This window comes from Sphaerodactylus townsendi, linkage group LG15, assembly GCF_021028975.2.
Source record: "Sphaerodactylus townsendi isolate TG3544 linkage group LG15, MPM_Stown_v2.3, whole genome shotgun sequence".
Lineage (NCBI taxonomy): Eukaryota > Metazoa > Chordata > Lepidosauria > Squamata > Sphaerodactylidae > Sphaerodactylus > Sphaerodactylus townsendi.
Genome location: NC_059439.1, coordinates 38,040,093 through 38,051,220, shown reverse-complemented (window position 1 = coordinate 38,051,220; position 11,128 = coordinate 38,040,093). Strand labels below are relative to the sequence as shown.

General features: G+C 50.6%; 1 long non-coding RNA gene across 1 annotated transcript; it reads right to left on the bottom strand.

Moving 5' to 3' along the window:
• Positions 1-5,939: 5,939 nt before the first annotated feature.
• Positions 5,940-7,490, bottom strand: LOC125445351. Its single transcript, XR_007246288.1, has 2 exons — positions 7,209-7,490; positions 5,940-6,368 (listed from the first exon to the last, which is right to left on the bottom strand). It is a non-coding gene; the product is annotated as an uncharacterized LOC125445351 (long non-coding RNA).
• Between the last annotated feature and the right edge of the window lie 3,638 nt (positions 7,491-11,128).

Genomic DNA, 11,128 nt, shown 5'->3' with positions numbered 1-11,128 from the left:
CTCAAGTGGGGAATCAAACCCAGTTATCCAGATTAGAGTGCAGCTCTAACCACTACACCACGGTGTAGCTCTCCAGTCACGCTGGTGGGAGACTGGTCCAGCCACAGAGAAGAAGGGAAGAAGAGTTTGGATTTCTATCCCCCCTTTCTCTCCTGCAGGAGACTCAAAGGGGCTGACAATCTCCTTGCCCTTCCCCCCTCACAACAAACACCCTGTGAGGTGGGTGGGGCTGAGAGAGCTCCAAGAAGCTGTGACTAGCCCAAGGTCACCCAGCTGGCGTGTGTGGGAGTGCACAAGCTAATCTAGTTCACCAGATACGCCTCCACAGCTCAAGTGGCAGAGCTGGGAATCAAACCCAGTTCCTCCACGAGCTCTTAACCTCCTACGTCACTGCTGCTCCTACAGGGGCCTCTACAGCTGCCTTCTGCTGAGTCAGACTCTTGGTCCATTCAGCTCAGTATTGCCAACTCAGACTGGCAGCTGCTCTCCAGGGCCTCAGTCAGAGAGAGGACTTTGACATCCCCTCCTGCCTTCCTGGTCCTTTTTAACCTGGAGACGACAGCAGGCATTGAACATGGGATCCCTCTGCATGCTACCTCTGTGACACAGCCCCTTCCCACAGAAGCAGCTTTGGGGGGGGGGTCAGTCTCAAGGAGCAGCAGTGGCGTAGGGAAAGGAGATTGTCAGCCCCTTTGAGGAAAGGAGATTGTCAGTCCCTTTGAGTCTACTTGCAGGAGAGGAAGGGGGGGATATAAATCCAAACTCTTCTTCTTCAAAGCTCACGGCCCGGCTCTCCCCTCCACCCCGGCTTGCTTGCAAATTGTGCACCAGTCTGCACAGGCCTCGAGAAGCGGCACACCAACACACAGCCCAGTTGTGGAGAGGCAATTCTTGGCAGGTTGCGCTGCACCCGCCGCCGCCGCCGCCGCCGCCGTTCACCACACTGCAGCCCAACCAGCCGCGACCGCTGATCTTTTCCACATTCCAGAGTCATGACTCAGCACCTGGAAAGACTCGAGGGCTGGAAAACAACAACACGGGGAAGCTGAAGCGTTCGGCTTGCTTTCTGTTTGCCCCCCTCCCCCCTGTCCATTTTGGAATCATCCTTACAGCCCCCCCCCCCCATCCCCACCTCAGCCAAAGACTGGCTGTCTCTGCCAAGAGGACTTCTGGGCAGCTGCTCAGCAGGCCATGGGGCACAAGTTCCACCGGAAGGGCATTTGCTTGCAATTCTTGACTAGCACATTTCCACCTGGTGGGATGGGGGTTGCCGAATGGGGGCCCGGAATTGCCACCGCAGGGGCCTGGAAGAGGGTCTGGGGCTCCCAGCACCTCACTCCAAGAGAGCCAGCGTGGTGTAGTGGTTAAGAGCAGGTGCACTCTGATCTGGAGAACTGGGTTTGATTCCCCTGCTCTGCCACTTGAGCCGCGGAGGCTTATCTGGGGAACCGGATTAACTCGTGCACTCCCACACACGCCAGCTGGGTGACCTTGGGCGAGTCGCGGTTCTTTGGAGCTCTCTCAGTCCCACCCACCTCATAGGGTGTTTGTTGTGTGTGGGGGAGGGAAAGGAGATTGTAAACCCCGTTGAGTCGAGAGAGGGGGGTATAAATCCAAACTCTTCTTCTTCTTCAAATGTCACCAGCAGTACCGGAAGCCCCCCCCCCCCCGATGCTCTTTGGACCCAGGAGCCTGAATGGAGGCACGTGGCCCGGAGAAGTGGGGCCTTTGGCTCCCTGGGGGGGGGGGGGGACCCGGCCTTTACCTGCCCTCTGGGGCAGGCTTACAAAAGAGCAGGCCATAACAGGGCATGATGGGTCTCCTTCCTTCTCCTTGTAGGAGTCCCTTTGCAAGGACGGAGCTGGTTTCTCCAGAAACCCAGAATCCGAGCTCCGGACCGCACACCCAGGGGGGCCAGCGAGCGCTGGGGGCGGCCATTTGGGGGGTGGAGCTCGGGGAGGGCATCATGGCACAGTCGTTGTCCCCCCCCCCACCCGGAAGCAGCCCTAGTTTTTTTCCAGGGGAGGGGCGATGGGGGGGGGCCATTCCAACAGCTTTACCAAACCTGCTGCGGCCCCCTCCCTTCCCCTCCCCTGGGTCCCTTTCAGCCGGCCCAGCCCCGGGGGGGGGGGGGGAGAAAAACCCCGGACGGGCAGGCAGGGAGAGGAGGCCTCGCGGCCATTTGCAGGCTCGGCTGGGCTGGCTCCGGTCCAACCGGGCTGGGATGGCCGAAAGCTCCGCCGGGGCTTCTGCGGAGAGAGCGCGCCACCTGGCGGACAAAGGTGGGTCCGGCAGCGCCAGGGAGGGACGGAGGGGCGCTTTGGGGTCCGCCCCCGTCCTTGCGACCCCTCCGCTCGGTCCAGCTCCCCCCCCCCCCGCGTCCTGTCTCAGAACAGCTCCTGTCTGTCCTCCCCCAAGTGGGAGGGCTCTGCTTGGCCCCCTCATCCAGCAGGGGGCTCCTGCTCCCCCCTTTCTGCTCCCCCTCCCTCTGGCTTCCTCACCCCAAATCCCAAACCCCTTGGGAAAAATCCAAGAGCTCCCCAGAACTGTATGACAAAGATGCGGAAATCGGGTCCAGCGGACCCCCTCCCATAAAAGAAGAGTTTGGATTTATATCCCCCCTTCCTCTCCTGTAAAGAGACTCAAAGGGGCTGACAATCTCTTTTCCCTTCCCCCCCCCCCACAACAAGCACCCTGTGAGGTGGGTGGGGCTGAGAGAGCTCCCCAAAGAACTGGGACTAGCCCAAGGTCACCCAGCTGGCATGCATTGGAGTGCACAAGCTAAGCTGGTTCCCCAGATAAACCTTGAGTATAAAGTCAATAGATAATTCATACACCGTTCATAAAGATTATTCATAAAGATATATTGTGATTATTGAATTATCTATTGACTTTATACTCAAACTAATTGCCTATACCAATTAGTTCATTGCCTTGTGTCACTATATATACAGTCCATGTTTCCTAGGCTTGGCTGGCCTCAGATTTTTTTAGTATTGGTTTGACTGTATATATTTGCTGATCTGTTTAATATCCCCAGATAAACCTCCACAGCTCAAGTGGCAGAGCGGGGAATCAGACCCGGTTCCCCAGATTAGAGTGCCCTGCTCTTAACCACTACGCCACGCTGGCATACATTGGGATGGCACTCTCCTGAGGCTGGCCATTCCCCAAGGTTACATGCTCCTGGGTGGGTGGCAACTTCCTTTACTGGGATGGGCCCAGTACTTCCTTTACCTTTCACCCCAAACCCTAGAACTTTGGAGCCTCCAGTGGGGGGTGGGCAGCAGGTACCAGATGGGGGAAAGCAACTTTTTACTCAGCGAGGGATTAAAACGTGTAATAATTCACTGCCGGCAGATGTCGTGATGGCCGAAGGCGCTCAAAGGGGATTGGACAGATTGGGGGAGGATTATTATTTCAGCGGCCCCACATTCAGAGCGGACACCCTCCAAACCCCACAACCAGGAGGCAACCTAAGGGGAAGGCCTCAGCCCCCCTGCCCTGTTGCTGGCCCTCCAAAGGAACCGGTTGGCTGCTGTGTGAAACAGGATGTGGACTGAGTGACCCAAAGGTCTGATCCAGCAGGGCTCTGCTCTCATTCTTAGTGCTTTATTTAAGAACATAAGGACGAGCCTGCTGGATCAGACAAGACCATCTAGTCCAGCACTCTGCTACCCTGTTTCCCCCAATATAAGACATCCCCGGAAAATAAGACGTAGTAGAGGTTTTGCTAAAGTGTGAAATGTAAGGCATCCCCCAAAAGTAAGACGTAGCAAAGTTTTTGTTTGGAAGCATGTCTGACGAACAGAACACAGAAAAATAAGACATCCCCTGAAAATAAGACATAGCGCATCTTTGGGAGCAAAAATTAATATAAGACACTGTCTTATTTTGGGGGAAACACGGTACTCACAGTGGCCCACCAGGTGCCTTTGGGAGCTCACATGCAGGATGTGAAAGCAAGGGCCTTCTGCTGCTGCTGCTGTTCCCGAGCACCTGGTCTGTTGTTGGTCTATTTCAGAGGTAGGGAACCTGCGGCTCAAGAGCCACATGCGGCTCTTCTGCCCTTGCACTGTGGCTCCACGAGCCGAGCCGCCAGCCCCATCCTTGCCCGCCCTGCAGGCAGCAGGGCGGGCGCACCAACTGCCCGCTGTCGGCTGGGCCGCGCTGCAGGCTTCCCCTCTCGCCCGCCCCGTTGGAGCGGGGCGGGCACTTTCCCGGTGGCTGGCAAGGCCAAGCCGCCGGCTTCATCCTTGCCCGCCCTGCAGGCACAGGGTGGGCGCATCCATGCGCTTCTCAGAATGAGTGGAGTAAAAGGTAAAAAAAAACCAATATATATAGTGTTATCTTTATTTTAAATGTCAAAAAATTTTTTGCGGCTCCAAGTGTTTTCTTTTCCCATGGAAAACGGGTCCAAATGACTCTTTGAGTGTTAAAGGTTCCCCACCCCTGGTCTGTTGCACCTTTTCCAAGAATCTCTGGGCAGGTTCTCCCCCGGCCATTTTTGTTATGACCGCTCAAGTCTGCTATCAATTTTATCCCCATAATAGGTTAGTACCCCTAAGAGACAACGCCCCTCCCCCCCACACACCTCTCCTCCTGCTTTAACCCTTGTTCATTTGTGTTCTGTTTTGGATAACACATCCAAGATCAAAGGAGAGGTAATCTACAGGGACCTTTTAAGCAGCCCTGCTACATACAGATGCAGGCGAAACCTTAGGAACAAGCTCTTCCAGACCACGGCCACGCAGCCCGGAAAAGCCCACAACCACCAGTTGAGTCCAGCCGTGAAAGCCTTCGACAAAATATTGATAACTTTGGTATCTGACCAATGGAGCTTTTGACTCTTGAACGCTCATGGTCAGAAGAGCTTGCTGGCCTCCGTAAATTAAGGTACTGCTGACTTGAATCCAGCTAACGGTGCTCTCCTTTGGAAGCAGTTACACTATTGCCTGGAAGTTTCCTTGGCCCCATACAAAATCCCCATTCTTGTTATTTTTTTTTTTTTAATGCTGTGAATGGAGGAGGACTTGGAGCCCACAGTGGCGTAGGAGGTTAAGAGCTCGTGTATCTAATCTGGAGGAACCGGGTTTGATTCCCAGCTCTGCCGCCTGAGCTGTGGAGGCTGATCTGGGGAATTCAGATTAGCCTGGGCACTCCCACACACGCCAGCTGGGTGACCTTTGAGCCAAAGGTCACAGCTTCTCGAGCCTCCTCTCAGCCCTGTCACCTCCACTCCTTCTGACAGGGTGTTTGTTGTGAGGGGGAAAGGGCAAGGAGATTGTCAGCCCCTTTGAGTCTCCTGCAGGAGAGAAAGGGGGGATATAAATCCAAACTCTTCTTCTTCTTCCTTGTGTGTGAATTCACCACCTTTCCTCAAACTTCCAAACACGCCGGCATGCCCAGTGAGGCTGAGGCCCTAACCAGCATTAAATGCAAGTGGAACTATTCTGGATCAACATGTTGTAAGGGTGCAAAGCATACCACCCCACCCACCCCCAATCTCCACTCATTCTTTTCCAAATCAGTACTGGGCTTCCTTCTATCTGGCTCCATAGCATCCAAGCCAGGCTTTCATGGGCCTTTCTCCAGCTCCTGTTTTGCTCGAGGGAGCAGCAGGTTACAATAAGGAATTGAACAAAACCCATCTCTTAGCACAGTAAAGTGGTCTTTCCAGATCCAGCAACCGGCTTTAGCCCCCAGGTGACAGCATGGGGTCCAGAACTGAAGCATGTGACAGGAAGCAGGGGGGGAGCAGGGATGTGGGCACCAATCAGAAAGGGCCACATCACAGGAAGTGCCCTCTTTGTGAAGAATGAGCAAAGGAGGAATCATCTCCATTCACTGAGGGCCTCGTCGTTGCTGTCCTGCAGCCAGCAGGAGTCTTGTAACTGGGTGTTGTGCCTCTGCTCTCTCCAATAAAGCACACTCAAGGGTTAATGAAATTTAACGAGTTTATTGACAGAGAATCTGCGAAGGATTACACAACTGGCCGTTGCCAGGACTGACGCGCAGTGAGCATAGCGAAGAATAGACGCCTGGGTGAGTTCCCTCCCCCACCTCTCCTCCCCAAAAACAAAACCGTTGCTGGACACAGAGCTCTCCAAGGTCAGAGGAGAAGATAGCAGCATTCTCAGGTGCAAAAGCCGTTACACTAAAGCAGGGTGCCAACATATCCCCGGAGGCGTGGCAACACTGAGGCAGGCCTCGACAACGCACAGCTGCCCTAACTCAGATCTCCTCAAAAGGGACTGACTCCCTCATTGTCTGCCGCAAAAATACATCTGGGGGGCACTTTGTAACCCACCTCAGGGCTCCAGCCCGAGGGACAACGGCCACTGCTCTCCCAGGCTGCCCAACATCCGCTTTGAACCACAGAGAAAGGCAGGATATAAATATTTTAATAAGAAGAAGAAAAAATAGAAAGAATAATGGATAGCATGAAGAAGTTAAAGATTGAAAAATATGTGGAACTAGAAAGAAAGGTTTTACTTAAATGGTATAGAACCCCACTACAACTAGCCTATATGATTAAAGGACTAAGCCCAAAATGTTGGCATTGTGGAGAAAAAGGAGCATATTATATACATATGTGGATAGAATGCAAAGTAGTGAAAAAGTTTTGGGAGAATATTCTGAAATATGTAGAACTATTGGTAAAAGTAAAAATTGATGTAAATAAAGATTTATTAATTGTGGGGATAATAGAGGATATCAGAGAAGTTTGGAACCAATGTACAAAATAATGATTAGAGCAGCACACGCAGTGTTGGCGTTGGGCTGGAAAGATAATAAAAAATGGACAGTTTCAAAATGGTTGGAATATATTTGGGAACAAATACAGTTAGAGATATTTAAGAGACTGACAAAAAACATTTTATGGAAAGAAAAAATAGAAGATATCATGAAGATATGGGCAGTGTATGAAAAATGGATGGAAGAAGCCGGATTTAACGAAGAGCCATGGAGTAAAAGAATAAGAAGAATGAATCTCCTACTGCTTGCATGAAATAACCAACAGAAAGAAGGGGAGAGGGGGGAGAAAATGGAAAAAATGTATAGATGGAATAAAGATATTAAATGTAACAAATGTACAAATATACAATAAAAATTATTAAAAAATAAATAAATATTTTAATAAAAATATAAATGCATGAGTAGTCCCTACCCCCACTAGCCGCCATGCATTTAATCCACACACTCACCTCCAGCCCCACTACAAATTAGTCTGCTTTTTGGCTGCCTCTTCACCGAAGCCCCTGTGGTCCCAAACTTCATTCATCAATACCAGGAAGCGCTTTGATGTAACTGGCGCCTGTCCATCCGTGCTTGTGTCACCAAAGTATCTGACACAGCTGTTGCTTCCGCTCCTGCCAAAGAGCCGCAGATCACCTTGGAACGTCAGAGGGCGCACAGCTTCTGCTAAAATAATGCTTTTGAGTCGCTTGTCACCTGTTTGGATAAAGGCAGAAAGTATCTTGAAAACAGTTTCCTGGTTAGTTGCTGGGAATTTCGGTTATACATTTAATGCAGCATTCTCTCCTGACGTTTTGCCTGCATCTGTGGCTGGCATCAGATCCTCTGAAGATGCCAGCCACAGATGCAGGCGAAACGTCAGGAGAGAATGCTGCTAGAACACGGCCATACAGCCCGGAAACCACACAGCACCCAAGTGATTCCGGCCGTGAAAGCCTTCGACAATACAGTTTCCGCTTTCCTGCAGCAGATGGAAATCTCTTCCTTGGCACGCAGTAAGATCAAAGAAGTTCTCTCAAGTCTTGGGCAGAACCCAGGGCGAGATCTAGCAACATTTTCCCCTGGCACAAGAAATTGTCAACGGGCACAGTCAGCAAAAGGATCCTTCTGCCCAGGGAAAAGGACTGCAAAAATGGGCGTGCAGGATTCAGCCCCAAATTTTCAAGAGCAGACTGTGATGTGTTCATGGCACCTCTTGAACCTGCCGCCATAACGGTAAAGGTAACAAAGATGTAGGTAACGTCTAAATAAGCACTAGCACATTAAACAGGTCACCCACTAGGTTTGGTATTTCTTATTGAATATTGAACGGTATTGATTATTGAATAGAAAAAGAGAAAAATAATTGATGTGATGATACAACAGTGAATGATGAAATTCTGTTGATATGAGATAGATATATGATTACAATTGTATGTGATGAGCATTGTTCCTTAATATGTAAGAAATACCAAACCTAAATTGGCTGCCTAGTGGGTGACGTGTTTAATGTGTTAGTACCTCTTGAACCTTTCCGATAAAAATACCTCTGAGATATGGAAGCCCCTGGGCCTTTTTGGTGTGCCTTCAACTACATCTCTTTTAGCAATCATGGCTGTCGCTAAAGACACAAAAAAACAAAATGTCCCCTCTGTAACACACAATGGGCATAAAATCTCAAAGCCCTGTTGCCAATTTTAACAGCTTGGTCTCTGCCAAGTCCACTGATACTTTCACACAGAGCCGTTAATAAAAAGGTTTCCACTTTTCCATCCAACGGTCATTAATTTTTAAAAGCAGTCTATGTGACTGGTTTTCTTCCTGTCAATGGTACTGCCTACCATAGAAGTGCTTCTCTTTAAGTAGTGCCCCTGGCGTGGTTTGTGATCTAGGGCTCTCTTTTACTTTTGTTCCTCTCCTGCAAGTCTTCATATGCACGCCTCTGCAAACGCAGCAATGTACCCCAAAATTTCCTTCAGCCCTTCCTTTGGATAAGATCTGGTTGTTCTGCGGTTGCTGGTAGCCTATCAGAAGCACTTTGAGCTTGCTTGCACTTTTGAGTCACTTGTCACCTGTTTGGATAAAGGTGATGATCCCTAAATCACATGACCACGGCCACACGGCCTGGAAAACCCACCACAACCACCTAAATCATACGTTCTGCTCTACCTTGATTTGTGAATGTGTCAGTCTTCCAAGCTAGCCAGGCTGTGGAAATGGGAAAAGGCTTTCCCCCGACACTGAGAACAATTCCCTCAAACTGGTTCTGGCCGGATGACCCAGACGCAAGCTAGACCAGGGGTAGGGAACCTGCGGCTCGAGAGCCGCATGCGGCTCTTCTGCCCTTGCACTGTGGCTCCACAAGCCGCGCCGCCGGCCCCATCCTTGCCCGCCCTGCAGGCAGCAGGGCGGGTGCACTAACTGCCCACAGTTGGCTGGGCCGCGGCGCTGGTTTCCCCTCTCGCCTGCCCCGTTGGAGCGGGGCGGGCGCTTTCCCGACGGCTGGTGAGGCCGAGCCACCGGCTTCATCCTTGCCCGCCCTGCAGGCAGCAGGGCGGGCGCATCCATGCGCTTCTCAGAATGAGCGGAGTAAAAGGTTAAAAAACCCCTATATATATAGTGTTATCTTTATTTTAAATGTCAAAAATTATTTGCAGCTCCAAGTGTTTTCTTTTCCCATGGAAAACAAGTCCAAATGGCTCTTTGAGTGTTAAAGGTTCCCTACCCCTGAGCTAGACAGTCCACACGTGTCAATACATGTCAAAGGAAGCACATGTGGCAACAGTAGTTATTCCTTTTTTTCCCTTCATTACCAACATGTACGCTTATATACCTGCCGAATAAGAACCCATTTCACACATGTTACTATGGAGAGAGCCCTACCTACCTTGGTTCAGGCCTAAAAGACAAAAGGCAAATTCAGGTATTGTTACCCAAGGAGGAGACACGGTCTCTCAAGATAGTGGGGAATATTAGCTTAGAGCAGACTGCTGATTAATGGAGCAAGAGGCTGGGTATGGAATCTTTAGTAGCAGTGTACGTGGGGATCAGCTCTCAGAAGAAAATCCACAGAGAGGAATCGAATGCAAACCTGACCATTTTTAATTGTAGGGACAAGAGGTTCACAGGCAGTGGTGGGATCCAAAAATTTTAGTAACAGGTTCCCATGGTGGTGGGGTTCAAACAGTGGTGTAGCGCCAATAAGGCTGGGTGGGGCATGACGTGGGCATGGCCGGGCATTCTGGGGGTGGGGCTTTCCTGGGCGGGGCTGTGGCAAGGAAGCAGCCACTGTGCCAGTCCTTGGGCGGGAAACGAATGCACGCAGGCGCAGGCTGCCACGCACGCTGGTGCACCTCCTGCTAGACTGCTTCCATTTCTGTGTGCTACTGCTGAGAGGAGGGCCGTAACTAAGGCAAAAATCACGTGGCAAAATCACCAATTAGTAACAGCCTCTCGGCACACGCAAATAATTAGTAACCTACTCTCGGGAACCTGTGAGAACCTGCTGGATCCCCCCTGTTCACAAGCATTTAATTCAATTCAGCAAACATACACACACAGAGCTCCTAAGATATAGAGAGGATGGAAAACAGATTTGGAATACAAAAAGGGTATGGGATATATGGGTAATACGACCTGATCGTGAAGTGAAGAAGATCCAGGGTTCAGAGATCAACAGCCAGCATCTGGTTCCAGGGCGGTGCAACGCGTGGGGCACAGTAACAAAGACGGAAAGGGGTCAATGAAACTGGGCAAATGGCCCTTTGGGGGGATAGGATATTTATAGAGTGAAGGACCACCTCCGGGGGTGTCAGGACAAACTCTCTGAGGTGTCCGGATGGTTTGTTTGAGACACAATGGGATGTACTGTAAGGTTGTCAGAAGAAGTTTGTTACAAGAGTATCTGGGTTAAGATAATCAGGGGAAGCAATGACATCAGGAGTCTTCTTGTGGCTGAGAATGAGTATCTATTCAGCAGGATTACTGTATCATGTTGAGGACACACTCTTCCTTGGCTGTGTAGCTAAAAATGTGCTGATATAGCAAGCAGGCTGACAGCATGAGAACCGGAGGGCAATTCTTGTAGGTTTCTCATAAGTAGACCTGGCCATTGCCAGAGAATGGGCTCCCCGTCTCTGCAACACCTGCGTCACCCTTTAGGCTGACATGCGGGCAGAGTTACCTGTGAGTAAACATCTCCCCCTCACACTGCTATACCAGAACGGTATGGTAACAGTATCAGTTGGTGGACCATAATATGGAAGAAAACGGTTACTCAAAAGGGAAACAATTTCCCTATCCTACTCAGCCTTAAAGTCTCCTGCACACATTCAACAGCTAGATTGTTTGCTTCTGCCATTCGTTTTCGTTTAGTTCTTGTTCATCACAA